Raw genomic sequence first — 16,179 nt, forward strand, 5'->3', positions numbered from 1 at the left:
GACCTGACCTATGATTTTAATGGCATAAGGAGCTCCCAGGTGAGGAAACTCCCTCTACCAATATAGGTTGGCATCTTCTCTGCAATTTATAGTCCTAGAGAGTTGTCTGAAATCTTGAGAGCTTAAGTGCCTTGTCTAGAGTCACACAACCCCTATGTGCCAGAGGTGACATTTTAACCCAGGTCTTCCCAGCTTCAAGGCCAGCCCCTGTGCACTATGACACACTCCCAGATGCACACACTGAAATGCAGCCAGTAATACTTAGAGGAGTTTTTGCCCCAATTTTCCTGCGGGTACTAAGAAACAATTGACTTGCCACGTTCTATATCAGTGGGTTCTAAAACCAAGCCTAAATTCAGTGTCTAATCTATGAAAATAATTCCCAAACAATAATAGAAAGCTGCATAGCTGAACTAATACTGGGTTTAATATGAGTTCATATATTAATTAATGAGTTAATATAATATCAACCTGAGTTAATATTGTTAGTGATGCTTTTATCCAATGGGACAGAAGTTATTCAGTACCTATAAGGTATAGATGTGGCTACTGATGGTAATCTAGTAAGCCTGTACCCAATATTGACGCTTCAGATTTCAGCTCCATAGTCTATCTAATTGATGTATTTTGACTTTTACTAGGACAATCACCTTTTTCCCTTGGGAGAAGAAGAAGGAATGGTAAACGGAGAGAGCCAGAGTGGTCTTGATTCATGTATTCAAAGTCTGAGATCTACCAACCCAGTGTTGGTGCATTTTTAAAGGCCCCATCACTCTTTGTTTACTCCTAAATATAAAATAATCCTCGATGTTTGGGGGGCATTTGGGCCATTCAGCAGTCCTGGAAAAGTTCTCCACCTCCTGGATAGACCTAGCACTGTGCAGCACGTTCCATATCAAAAGGAAAAGGACTATGTTGCAGCCTGGTAGATTACCTTGATCTAGCCTTTGAAATCAGTAAATTACAACTATGAAAATGGTGCATGAGCCAGAGCTGTGTTTCTCTCCCTTAAATACAGAAATGCACATCAAATTGTGTATGTTGGTATTCAGAGCTGTGAATCCTGCAGAGTAATTGGGGTGGTGTAGACTTCTTTGTCTACAAAGGTAAATTTCCAGGCAAATTGATGGGTGGTTTTTTTTGTGTTTTTTTTTTTTTTTAGTTTACCACTCGATATATAAGCCCCTGATGAGAATAGCACAACCACAAGGTTGGTGGACTTTAGAATGACAATGAAAATGGTAACTAACAGAGTGCACTTTGCACTTTGCATGTTAGTTCATCTAAACCTTAGACTGAGGAGGTAGATGCTATTATTTGGCCACATTTTACAAATGAGGAAACTGAGGCATGCTGACTTGCCCAGTAGGACATAGTTAAGAAGATGCTGAGGCAGGTTAAACTCCAATCTTCCTGACTCAAAATCTAATGCTCTATGCACAACACCACCATCAAAGAAAAAATATTACTAGTAATAATATACTCTGCATGTCTTGGCACAAGTCTACCACAAACAATTTTATTGAATTTAAATAAGCATTTCTAGACTATAGAGAGATGTCCATATTAGCATAGCTGCTCTCCCCACCCTCCACACACACCCTCTGACATGACTGCCACAAGAAAATTTTAGATAACATTTATTAAAATCTTGAACAATGAAAAAATGTATTGCATCACAGTCTCAGTTAATATTCAAGAATAGTTGGGTAACCAAGTCTCTATCCCACTCCCACTTCATTCTTGTCATAAACTTAAGAGAATTCCTCCCTTCTACTGATATCTTAATCCTTTCTCAATGGACAAGGGTGGATCCCAGCATCTGCTGGGGTGTGGGAGAGGCTACAAACTCTTTGTTAAAAGATTGGGTGCTCTCCTTAATCCCTTTACTTAAGAAAAGTCTTTTTTGCCCTATCACCCCGTTTATAAGGATTTTGATAAGAACCACTTTCAGATTAGAGAAATATTGTTTCTTAATGTTTCTTAAGCAGCGAGGTAGTACAGGGGATAGAGCTCTGTACCTGGAGTTAGGAAGACCTGAGTTCAAATCCATACTCCGACATTGTGTGAATCTGGGCAAGTCACTTACCCTGTCTGCCTCAGTTTCCTCAACTGTGAAGTTGAGATAATAATAGCACCTACCTCTCAGTTATTGTGAGGGTAAAATGAGATAATATTTGTACAGCAGTTTGCAAACTTGAAAGAACTAAATATTAGTTATGTTGAAGTTTGAGGGGATTTTCAGGGACCCCTCAAGAACCAGAGTATAGGAGAGGGTCATCTGAAATGAATTCACGGACTCAAGCATTCTTTAAATCAAGGTGGCAAAGGGTTTCTTGTAATGGCCAATATAGCAGGCAAAGCTCTTGAAGGAACTTGTATGCCTTAAGGAGCTTGCAACTTAACAGGAATGATTCTAAAGCTCATATAGAAAAAGTAGTGTCTTATCTGGCAGATATGCTGATTAGGTGATAACTTACCACCTTGGTCGTAGGCTCATTCACTACTGGAAACCAGGGGAAGGAGTTTCTCAGGGCTGTATTTTTGGTCTTTTATGTCTGTAGCAAGATAGCTTTGAGAGTTGATGTCTATAGCTTGACCTCTGAATAAGATGATTTTGGAAATCAAAACATGATAATTCTGTGTTTACAAGACAGCCTTGCTGTTTCTTGTTTCTTCGGAGGTCAGCTTGTTCTTGTGATAAGGAAAGATAGTTTATTTTACTGGGGACTCACTTATGAGTAATTGCAGGGAAAGGTAGTTTGTCTTACTGGGTCCCGCTCATGAGCCACTGCTAAACATAGTGTCCTTGGGGCTGGGGAGAAAACTGTCAGGGATAGTGTTTTGAGGCTAGAGAGAAATGTGCTTTTTAAAACTGGGGTCCAAGCACAAGTACCCAAGCACCCCATCAGCTATTACTATTACTAGAGAAACAAAAAAAAGTTTTAATATGCTTCCATACTCTCTAGCTTTTATATATAATATATATTTATTTTATATTTATATATTATGTGTTAATATTTACATATTGTTGTATATTATGTTATTTATATACTTATATAATGTATATATTTTATATATACACATATATAATACAAATTTTGCATTATAATGAGGAATTAATGACCCATGCCCTTTTTCCCAAATGAATTTGGGTACCTACTTCTTGTGGGGGGTAGATGATGAGATTAGCTGAAGCCTTTCTGGGGATAATGAGATTCAAATAGGCTGGTCAATGAAATAATGAAACTAATAGGACAAATGGCCTGGGCAGATGGGCTGAACAATGGACTAATGATGTGCCTAGATATGCACAAACTCTGTTCCACTACCCCCTTGCCTACATTTCACTGCCTACCTCACCTTCCTGTCCCTGATTACTTCCATCTCCCTGCCCATGGCAGGTTTTTCCTCTATGAGAATCCCTAGCTTCTCTTGGCCAGGGAGTGGTCTCCCTTAAGTAGCCATCTCCCTTGAGGAGATGCCTCTCTTAAGCTGCTGCCTCCTTTAGCGGACTTCGACCTCCCTTAAGAAGGAGCCAACTTGGTGGGTTACGCAAAATAAATGCCTTTACTTGAGTTGCAGACAGCCTGAGCAAATTCTTTCAAGACAACACCACAACACACACACCTTACACCTCAACAGTTTGGTGACCTTGTACCTCATCAATTATATATGTGTGTATTTATATGTATGTGCACTGTGTGTGCATGTGTTTGTATATATACCTACATATGTTGTGATTTTGTTTTGGGTTTCTCTACAGCAAAACTGGCTGTTATTGTGCTACTCCTCCCCGACTCACCACAAAGTTACTGGGTTTCCCCTTTCCCCTGCTATGCTCAGACAAAGTCCTGTTAATGCAGTAGATGACCTTGTACCTTCCAGTGACATCCAGTGGGGACAATAACTGAATAATTCACTTAAGGACAAGGGGGAGAAATGTATTCATGTAAAGGAACTGTGACACTAAGAACACCCAAAGGTGACCAATTTCTTGGAACCTGAGGAATTGCCAACCTGTCCCTAGTAACACTTAACTGTATCTCATCGATGTGGCCACTAGATCCACTAGTACAAATTTCATCCTACCTGAAGGCCTTTTCATTGTCTGCCGTTGTTGTCAGTGTGGGGAGGCCCCCTATAAAACTGACACAGAAACTCTACCCAAAGCCCTAGAGGCCTTCCTCTGGTTCTTTTTGAATGTTTCGTGGATACCATTCCAGCCCTTAGGTTGTCTATTGGTTCCCTCCTTGTCACAGGATTATAAAGTTAGATCTGGAAGGCACCTTAGAGGTCCACCTCTCAAAATTTACCAAAAAAAAAATGGCAACTGAAGCACAAAGAAGGTAAATGACATAACCTCATGCAAATGATTCAAATCTATTTCTCCAGTCCTGTCTCTCCTCTGACCTCCAGGTCTCCGGCTGCCTGTTGGACATCACATAGATCTTCCAGTCACTCAGGTTCGAAACCTTGGAATCAACCTTGGGCTATTGGCTGTCCGTCAGTCTCCCATCCAATCATATTCAAACCCTGTCAATTCTACCTCTGCAATATCCTGAGCCTCAATTCTTTTTTCTCAACCAACAGGGCCCTTACCCTACTGGGTTCAGGCCCTTATTACCTCTTACCTAGTCTATCATAATAGCCCACTAACGAGTCTCCTGATTTCTAGCCTTGCCCTCTCCAATCCATCCTTCATGTGGCTCCCAAAATGATTGACTTAATGCACAGATACCGTCATGTCCCTCCTGAGCTCAAAAACCCTCAGTAATACCTAATGTCTCTAGATTAACATGCAGACTGGCCTGGCTTTGCCTTTTCCCCCACAGGGAGGAAGAAACAAGTAAATAGAAATATGCAGTACACACACACACACACACACAATTCTATCAATTCCAGGGTACAGCCTCAACCAGGTTATTTGAAATTAGTATACTGAAAAGTTGTCTGGGGTCTGGCAATTTGGAAAACACTTTATACTTTACCCTGTAAAGTATAAAATCATGCTGCCTCTGACAGCTGCAGGCTCTCAGTTTTGGCTGTAATTCTGGGCTTCCTAAACCTACTTCATGCTCTGCTTTCTTCTCAAGGACCAGAACAGACAGCTGAGAAATTGCTGTGGCTGGTGGAACTGATTGGCTTACTTGTGTATTATCTGTATCCTTTGCGCATCCACTGCTAATGGTTTAAAAATTGCTAATAAACTCTACAGAGTTTGATTTGAATTGCGTATGACTGTATCTTTTTTCCTCTAGTTTCAGAACTGGATTAATTTACTTGAGATTCAAGGCTTTGCACATTGGGCCCCTCAACCTACTTTTCCAGATTTGTTTCATATTCTCTCCTTTCATGCACTCTACATTCCAGACAAACTGGACTAACCATTGTCTAGATCAGAAGTGGGAAACCTGTGACCTCAAGGCCACATGTGGCCCTCTAGGTCCTCAAGTGCAACCCTTTAACTGAATCCAGTTTGTTCTGTGAAGTTTGGATTCAGCCGAAGGGCTGCACTTGAGGACCTAGAGGGCCACATGTGGCCTTGAGGCCACAGGTTCCCCACCTCTGCTCTAGATTCAACAAGCTATCTCTCACCTGTATCCCATGCGTGGAACTCCCTCATCTCCATCTGGCAAAATTGTTCCCTTTCTTCAAGGTACAGCTCATTAGCTGTCACTTTTGTGAAGCTTCTCTTAATCCAAACTACCCAGCTGAAAATGTCTTTTCCTTCATTAAATTTTCCTAGACCTAGACCTTGTATCCAGCAAAAGGTAAGCTTTTGAGGGACATAACTATATGATTTCTTGGTTTTATGTCCCCAGCACCTAGCACAGTATATTTTTTTATGTAATAGGCATCTAATAAATACTGGCTGAATTTAATTGAATCTTTCTTTTGCCCTATGTGCTCCTTACATTGTATTCTACTTATCTGTTCACATCTCATCTCATCAAAATATAAGCTTTTTTTTTTAAAAAAAAAAAGTTTCTTGAGGGTAGAAATTGTCTCAGATGTACCTGTGTTCTTAACTTAGGTATTGTGGGTAATCCAGAAAAATAGAAAGCCTCACTTATCTCAAGTTTACAGTCTTATTAAATCGACGGGAACTGTACATGTGACACAAATAATAATGCAAACAGTCTCTAATTAAGCATCAAAATACAGGCAGTAAGTCCTATACAGGTTCACAGAAGGGAAACCAGTAAGTAAGGCTTTCTGGAAGATGGAACAGGCCAATTAAACATGGCTGTCCATGACCACTAGCTCCTAAAATCTCAGAGGCAGGAGATGTATTAGTTTAAAAACGGAAAGACTGAATCAGGCATACAGGAGGTTTGATGCATATGAGTTCCTCATCTTTTCAACACTGTTCACACAGCTCTCTTTCTGTCCCTTCTCTCCATATTCTCAAAGTCTGTGTCTATAAAAAAAAAAAGTCTCAGAGTTGAGGTCCTCATCATCTCTCATACACACACACACACACACACACACACACACACACGTGTGTGTGTGTGTGTGTGTGTGTGTATACTTCCTACATAACATCCTCTCATATACCCCCACGTTGAGGGCAGGAACTATCATTTCATTTTTGCCTTTGTAGGCACAGGATCTAGCATAGGGCATGACACATAATAAGTTCTTAACAAATATTTTTTTGTGTGTTGAATTGAATCAATTTTCTCTGTGGAAGGAATCTAAGAAGCAGTTTATATAGTCATGAGTGAAGACAGCGAACTTGTCTGTGTGGGTTCCCACAGTCTCATAACCTGCCTTTGAAAAACCCTATCAATCAATAGAATGCATTATGTCATTCCTTATCACATGTCAGCCAGACAGAAATGGTACAACATATGAGGGAGAGAGAACATGGATTTTCACAGTAGTCCTAGGGCCTTCCTCCTCCTTGAGCCCCTTCCCCACCTTTGTTTTTCCTTTGTGTCCCATTACATGCCTAAGGGAGGTAGAACATTGAAGAGTAAGGAATATGAAATTAATTTGGACATTGGTGGAAACAATGCCCAGGCTGGAGTACAAATACCCAACAGCAACCTATGAGGGCAAATATGAAAGATGTAAATTTCCTGCAGCAATTTGCAAGACTGAATGAAAACCTGCTTGCCACATTTGGATGTAGGATCACAAGGCAAATAAGAGACAGAAATATCGAGGAAAATAGATAGGGTGAGGCAAACTAAGCAGTTGCATACTAGCAGGGCAGGGTCACAGAAAGAGGACTAGATTTGGGATCTAAACTCCTGGGTTTGAGATCCTGTCTGCATCTTCACCACTAGACATCAATCCCGGTCAAGTCAATACATTTCTCTGAGCCTGTTTCCTCCTCCCCGCACAAAATGAAGATGATAAAATCCATACTTTCCTATTTCATGAGGTTGTGGTGAGGATTCAATGAAAGTGGTGTTCAGTCTTTTTTCAGCTGTGTCTGATTCTTCGTGACCCCATTTGGGATTTCCTTGGCAAAGATACTGGAGTAGTTTGCCATTTCCTTCTCTAGCTCATTTTACAAATGAGGAAGCTGAGGCAAATAGAGTTAGATGACTTGCCCAGGGTCACACAGCTAGGAAGTATCTGAGGTAGGATTTGAGCCCATGAAGACGAGTCTTCCTGACTCTAAGCCCAGTACTCTATCCACTGCTCCACCTAGCAGCCCTAAGTGAAAGTGGGTCAAGCACTGTATAAATGTCATCTACTATTATTATCACTGGTGCTGTGCCACTCAGGATGTCCAATTTTTTCTCATTCTAACTTTATGGGTTCACTTCCTTTTCCAGTCATACAAATGCTCAATATTGTCTTATATGATAATTCTCTCAAGCAAGCTGTCAGTAATCTGCTGTGGTTTCTTATACCTGTGATATTCTTTTTTTCCATTATTATTTTCAGAATTTAGAATTAGTCGTAAACAATGGTGTGCTGGTAAGCATTTTAATACTGCCTCTCTGAAGAAAAAATAGATGCATGAGATATTTTAAAGTTTTATTTGCATTATTAATGTTTTCTCTCTATCATTTTCTTGAGTTTAGACAATGAGTAAACCAACAAAGTCCTGATTCTGTAGCACTTGCTGATTTCCAAGGCATAAATGCTCACACTGAAAACTTAACAATTGACTTTAAAAAAAAATTTATTCATTTCGAACTTAAATACAAAAAAGAACATTTCCATGTACATACTACAACATAAGAAGAAGATTCAATAAAAACCATGAATTTCTATTTCACACTTTACTTTTTTGGAAAAACTATGCAATAAATATGACACATCATTTTCAAAGCTGCCCTGCTTTTCTATGCTTCTGTTTTCTTTTGTTTTATGCTCTATGCACATTTTTTCTCCCTCCTTACCCTAAAGAAGGCTTCCATTACACACACACACATATATAGATATGTTATAACAATATGATGTATTAATCATAATTTATATTTATATGTTATAACTACATAATATATAATCATTAAACCTATTAGGTGTATATTATAACTATATGTTATATAATCTGAAAATGTATAATATTGTTTCTATTGTATATTATATTATCTATATCTATCTATAACATATATTATCTACATCTATCTATAACACAAATATATTAATCATATATGATATATGATATATAGTACATAATATTTATGTGTGTGTGCACACGTATGTATAAAACCATACTATACATACTTCTTTCAACAATTCTTTCTCTGGATGTGAATAGCATCTTCCTTCATAGGTCCTTTGTAGCCGATTTGAGTAGTTATAATACTCAAAATGACTTAGTCATTCAGAATTGTTCTTTTTTTTAAATTATTATTTATTTAATGTTTTTAGTATTGATTTCCACAAGATTTTGAATTACAAATTTTCTCCCCATTTCTACCCTCCCCCCACTCCAAGATGGCATATATTCTGATTGCCCCATTCCCCAGTCAGCCCTCCCTTCTGTCACCCCACTCCCCCCCATCCCCTTTTCCCTTACTTTCTTGTAGGGCAAGATACATTTCTATGCCCCATTGCCTGTATATCTTATTTCCTAGTTGCATGCAAAACCAACTTTTTTTTTGAACATCTGCTTTTAAAACTTTGAGTTCCAAATTCTCTCCCCTCTTCCCTTCCCACCCACTCTCCCTAAGAAGGCAAGCAATTCAACATAGGCCACATGTATATCATTATGCAAAACCCTTCCACAATACTCATGTTGTGAAAGATTAACTATATTTTGCTCCTTCCTATCCTATCTCCCTTTATTCATTTTTCTCCCTTGACCCTGTCCCTTTTCAAAGGTGTTTGCTTTTGATTACCTCCTCCCCTCTCTGCCCTCCCTTCTATCATCCCCCCTTTTTGATCTCCTTCCTCCTTCTTTCCTGTGGGGTAAGATACCCAATTGAGTGTGTATGTTATTCCCTCCTCAAGTCAAATCTGATAAGAGCAAGATTCACTCATTCCCCCTCACCTGCCCCCTCTTCCCTTCCTGCAGAACTGCTTTTTCTTGCTACTTTTCTATCTCTTCCTTTCTCCCTTTCTCAATATATTCCTTTCTCATCCCTTAATTTTATTTTTTTTTAGATATCATCCCTTCATATTCAACTCACCCTGTGCCCTCCGTCTATGTGTGTGTGTGTGTGTGTGTGTGTGTGTGTGTGTGTGTGTGTGTTCCCTTCAGCTACCCTAATACTGAGGTCTCATGAATTATACATATCATCTTTCCATGTGGGAATGTAAACAAAACAGTTCAACTTTAGTAAGTCCCTTATGATTTCTCTTTCTTGTTTACCTTTTCATGCTTCTCTTGGTTCTTGTGTTTGAAAGTCAAATTTTCTATTCAGTGCTGGTCTTTTCACTGAGAAAGCTTGAAAGTCCTCTATTTTATTGAAAATCCATATTTTGCCTTGGAGCATTATACTCAGTTTTGCTGGGTAGGTGATTCTTGGTTTTAATCCTAGCTCCTTTGACCTCTGGAATATCATATTCCAAGCCCTTCAATCCCTTAATCTAGAAGCTGCTAGGTCTTGTGTTATCCTGATTGTGTTTCCACAATATTCAAATTGTTTCTTTCTGGCTGCTTGCAGTATTTTCTCCTTGATCTGGGAGCTCTGGAATTTGGCAACAATATTCCTAGGAGTTTTCTTTTTGGGCTCTTTTTCAGGAGGCAATTGGTGGATTCTTTCAATTTCTATTTTACCCTCTGGCTCTAGAATATCAGGGAAGTTTTCCTTGATAATTTCTTGAAAGATGATGTCTAGGCTCTTTTTTTGATCATGGCTTTCAGGTAGTCCAATAATTTTTAAGTTATCTCTCCTGGATCTATTCTCCAGGTCAGTGGTTGTTCCACTGAGATATTTCACATTGTCTTCCATTTTTTCATTCCCTTGGTTCCGTTTTATAATATCTTGATTTCTCATAAAGTCCCTAGCTCCAATCTAATTTTTAAGGTAGTATTTTCTTCAGTGGTCTTTTAGACCTCCTTTTCTATTTGGCTAATTCTGCCTTTCAAGGCATTCTTCTCTCATTGGCTTTTTGAAGCTCTTTTGCCATTTGAGTTAGTCTATTTTTTTTAAGGTGTTATTTTCTTCAGTATTTTTTGGGTCTCCTTTAGCAAATCATTGACTTGTTTTTCATGGTTTTCTCACATCATTTTCATTTCTTGTCCCAATTTTCCTCTACTTCTCTAACTTGCTTTTCCAAATCCTTTTCGAGCTCTTCCGCAGCCTGAGACCAGTTCATGTTTTTCTTGGAGGCTTTTGATGTAGGCTCTTTGGACTTTGTTGACTTCTTCTGTCTGTATGTTTTGGTCTTCTTTGTCACCAAAGAAAGATTCCAAAGTCTGAGTCTGAATCTGAGTCAGTTTTCACTGCCTGGCCATGTTCCCAGCCAACTACTTGACCCTTGAGTTTTTTGCCAGGGTATGACTGCTTGTAGAGTAAAGAGTACTTTGTTCCAAGCTTGAAGGGATGCGCTGTTGTTTTCAGAGCTATTTCTACACAGCAAGCTCTGCCATACCAGTGCTACTTCTCCCCCAAGAACCGCCAACCCAGACTGCGACCCAGATCTAAGCGGGCTCTGCACTCCTGCTCTGATCCGCCTCTTAATTCCTCCCACCAGGTGGCCCTGGGCCTGGAAGCAACTGCAGCTGTAGTTCTGGAAGCAGTCTCAGAGCTGCACCACCTCCACCACCTCCAGGGCAGTGGCCAACTGTGAACTCCTTTCACTCAGTCCCCACAGTTTTTCCCACTAACCTTCTCTGTTGTCTTTGGCGTTTGTGGGTTGAGAAGTCTGGTAACTGCCACAGCTCACTGATTCAGGGTCCTATGCCCTGTTCTGCCTGGCTCCTGGTCTGGTTGGTCCTGGCAGGGCCCACACTGGGCTCTGCTCCACTCCCAGCTCCCTGTGCGATAAACCTTACCCAGAGACCCTCCAGGCCGTCCTGGGCTGGAGCCCTGCTTCCCTCTGCTATTTCCTGGGTTCTGCAGGTCTAGAATTTGTTCAGAGCCATTTTTATAGGTGTTTGGAGGGTCCTGGGGGAGAGCTTTAGGCAAGTCCCTGATTTCCCCAGAGTTGTTCTTAGAACAATTTTGCTGTTATTGTGTGCAGCATTCTCTTGGTTCTACTCATTTGACTCTTCATTATTTCATGCAAATCTTTCCACATTTTTCTAAAATTAACCAGCTCATGATTTCTTATAGCACAGCAATATTCCATTACAATCATATCCCACAACACAACTGATTCCTCAGGACCTGTCAGAACTGACTCCAATACCCCTCCGGTGGCATGCTTTCCTCTTTCTCTCTCCACACCTGCCCACCCAGATGCTCTTTTGTGGTTTCTTTTCCAACTAGGCAGTGTAGTAGAGCTAGTGAAGTACTTGTAATCTGTAAGGTTAATGGGGAATAAGATCTTCTCCACTCCTCAATAGGCCTCATGCGGAGCCCTTTAAGGGAAGCTTGCTTGCTTATAGGAAGGCTTACACAACTTTTGTTAATTTCTAATTAGGCACTGAGCCTATTAGCTGAAAGAGTATATATTCTGAGAGGTGAGTTTTTGCTTTGGGGGTTTGCTTATGAGAAAGATGTTGTAATTCTCTGGTCAAGATTCTGAGTGGCTGTATGTTCAGAGCTCCCTGACTGCTCAGAGGTAAAGGCTCTCTCAGTTCAGTGGTGGATGTCCTAAAATTTGGCTATAACAGGTAATCACAGACAATAATAAATGAATAGGAAAGTTAGCAGGAGTTGGGATGGAAAAGTTGTAAAGGAACGCTGTACATCCTGAATGGGCAACATTCAAAAGTTGTTTTAATCCCTTGATGAGCACAAATGTGTATTCAAGCTACTGCCTGCTCCCAAGTCAGCAGAGTTCACGCGATGTACAGCCCCCAAAACAGCCTGGCTTCCCTATTTCTTGCTGGACACAGTGAAGATTATCTCACCTAGGTCTTGTTCTGGCCAGCCCAAGGTTGGTTCTTATAATACATAAAGAGATTATCTAGTGCACATGTTAGTTATTATGCCCTAGTAAGAGATAGGTGGGGGATATGTCAGTTGTCTGTGTTCTGTCATCTTATTTTTCTCCATGGAAAGCATTTCTGCCTGCAGTGACATATTACTTTCTTTGATGTGTGAGCAGTATGTTACTGTATTTTGAACCATCATACAAGTTAAGTAGGTAGAAAAGAGAATGCTGTCGTCAGCTCCAGCAGAGTCCTGGATATGTTAGAACAGGAGTGCTTAACCTGGAGTCCATAAACATTGCTTTTAATATTTTGCTAACTATTTCAATATAAATGGTTTCCTTTGTGGTCCTGTGTATTTTACTTATTTTATGCATTTAAAACCATTATTGTTTTGGCACTAGACTGCCAAAGGGGTCCATGACATAAAATAGATTAAGGACCCCTGCTTTGCAGGAAGCACAACTCACAGAATTCTTAAGAATTATGCTTCAGTATCTTTCTCATGGAGGGATATATGGGAAACGGGGAAGCAGGCAAGGCCTGGACCTGCCATTTAGGAGTGAAAGCCAAGTTTCTGTTTTGCCCTGCCTTTAAACAGTCACTTAGGCTCAGAATGGCCTGAGGTCCATGACATAAGAGAAGAGACTTCCTTTCACTCTGTATTGTCCTAGGGCTTAGATTGCATTCTTGAAAATGTGCCCAGGAATGATAATAGCAGATGCTCTAAAAATACCAAGAGCACTGGCTCTAAGACACTTTCATCCCAAAGCTGTCCCTTGCACCTGTAACACACATTGTCCCTTCACAAAACAAGAAAGCCCAAGGCTGGTTTAATGGTATTTTAAGTTCCACTCCACCAAACAGCTGTTTCACACTCCTTTCTATCACAGATGATTTTAAAGTATGTATGAAGTGTATTCCTATTAGTATACCCAATATGGACTTATTTTATAAAATTTATCTCCTTTTAAAAATGGCTCTCTGGAATTCCAGTCTCTCCTAGTATTACCAGGAGTAACTTTGTGGGTCTCAGTGGTCTGTGCTTTGGAACTTCCATTTCCTCTTCTGAATTAAAGCACTAGATTGGGAACTGGAAGACCTGGGTTCTAGTCCCAGATTTTGCCATCAACTGTGTGATGTGTGGTGATTCATTTTAACCTCTATCAGCCTCAGTTTACTCATGATAGCAGAAAGTTCAACTACATGATCTCTCAATTCTAAGATTTTAAAGCAATGGTTTTTAGCCTTAGGGGATCCATGGATAGGTTTTGGTAGATTATGAATTTACATGGGAAAAATTATATCTTCAATATAATTTTCTTTGTTATCATCTGTAATTTTTTTATTCATTTAAAAGCATTATTCTGAGGAATCCAAAAGCTTCACCAGATTGCCAGAGAGGTCCACGGACACATCAAAAGGTTAAGAACCCCACTCTAGAGCAGCAATAATTCCATAGTAAGCACCATCAAATAGCTCTGTAACCCCTTTATTCTGTGATTTCCCACCTTCTACAGGAAGCCTTTCTCATCTGCTCTTAATTCTAGTGCTTTCCTTCTCTTGTTTCCTATTTATTCGGTACATAACTAATTAGCACATAGTTGTTAGCTTGTCATCTCCCCATTTAGATTGTAAGCTTCTTAAGGGCAAGAATCGTCTTTTGCGTCTTGTTGTACCCCCAGGACTTAGCACAGTGCCTGGCACATAGGAGGCACTTAAGCATTTATCAACTGGTTTCTCTGACTTCTCTGGGGAGTATCCTACCATCTTAAGATGGAGAAACAATGAACTAGGGGAATAGATATATTTTTTTCTGGTCTTCCATGATGATTACTAGTTTAATATGTTTTGTAAATGGCACGGCCACTTGAGTCTGAATGATACTAGCAGTGACAACTTGTGCCTTCTCCAATGGTCCTTCCTTGTTGAGGAGACAAAGTCATTCTCTTTCATCTTAGTCATACACATTGCTTCCCACTACTTTTCACATTCAGTCATAGGCCCGAGGATACTGTATTCCAAAGGGTGGTGGGGCAAACTTTTGATTTTGAATCTGCCTCCTCTTGTACACTCTGCCAGCTTCCATGGGTTGAAACCTTTAAGAAGAGGGTATCCTATCTGTGATTCATTACTAAATGCTATAGTGGAATTTTAGCTATATCTATCTTCCTTTAAGCCAATATTCTTCAATCGTTATTTCTTTGATTTGGAACTATCATTACCACCACAAAACTGGATTTGGCCTACCTGGTTGTTCTAAACCAACCATTGTCATTTGACAATGCATGTATGGGCCCAACCTCGTTCAACTATTCAGGAAGCTTTATGGTCACCGGAGGGCTCTGGCATTCTACCCACCTCCCAACATAACATTGAGTAATCATTTCCTCTTCCAAGGAAGAAGGAGGAAATATTCACCAAAAACATCATAGTTGCACCCTTGAAAGAAGAAGAAATTTGATCCAAAACCAAATTCAACCCACCCCTCTCCCCTCATCACCAAGTTCACAAAAGCCATATCAGAAATACTCCAAGAAGAAGCCAAGATCTTCAAAAACCAACTTCACCAATTGAGTGGATGTCCATCAATTGGGAAAAGGCTAAACAAGTTGTTGTATGTGATTGTGATGGAATACTATTGTGCTATAAGAAATGATGAGCAGGGTGCTCTCAGAAAAATCTGGAAAGATTTGCATGAACTGATGCAAAATGAAGTCAGCAGAACCAGAACATTGTACACAGTAACAGCAATATTGTATGATGACCTACTGTGAATAATTTAGCTATTCTCAGCAATACACTGATCCAAGACAATTCTGAAGGACTTAAAATGAAAGGTACTGTCCATCTCCAGAGAAAGAACTGGTGGAGCCTGAACACAAAGCAAAGATTTTTTTTTTTACTTTATTTTTCTTGGGGGTTTTTTGTCTGCTTTCTTTTATAGCATGACTTACGTGGATATATGTTTTGTATGACTACACATGTATAACCTATGTTAAATTTCTTGCCTTCTCAATGGGAGGGGAGAGAAGAGGGAGGGAGAGAATTAGGCACTCAAAATACAAAAAAAAACGTTAAAATTGTTTTTACATGTAATTGGGGAAAAAAAATAAGATCTTAAAAAAAATTTCACTTACTCCAATGTTTTGCCTGAAACCAGTCCTGAATAGAAAGACTACTCCAAAGAACTATTTGTCCAAGGGGATTGTTTGAGTTATCTTTAACAAAATCACTTAGGAAGAAAAACTGGTTTTGTTTTGTAAGAAAAATTCAAATGGGAAAGGGTGGAGGATGGGAAAGTTTCCTAGAAAAGTATGTATGAAGTGTATTTTAAACACACTTGAGGGTTTTTGACCTTAAACGAATTTTATCATTTATAAAGTAAATACCTATGCCTTAACTTAGGGTATGTAAAGTTTAAATTTCAAGAATTGTGTTTACTTAAAGTAGGGCCCACTTATATGAGAAAATCACTGCATCTTTCACATTTCTTCTCACTGTTCATAACTTTCCATGCTAAAGCCCTTGGGTTTACCTTTTATACTTAGTCTCAAAGAACAAACTCAGCTCAGTCAAACTTCCTTGGATTATAACTGAGAAGAAGGGACAGACTCATTCCCAGGGAGTAGAAAAGGAAATCATTTAGTCTAGTTTTCCTGACCCACCCCCTACTCTACAACAGTTTGCCTGGGAAATCCACATAATTTCTCTGCCAA

This window comes from Trichosurus vulpecula, chromosome 8 (assembly GCF_011100635.1).
Source record: "Trichosurus vulpecula isolate mTriVul1 chromosome 8, mTriVul1.pri, whole genome shotgun sequence".
NCBI classification, from domain to species: domain Eukaryota; kingdom Metazoa; phylum Chordata; class Mammalia; order Diprotodontia; family Phalangeridae; genus Trichosurus; species Trichosurus vulpecula.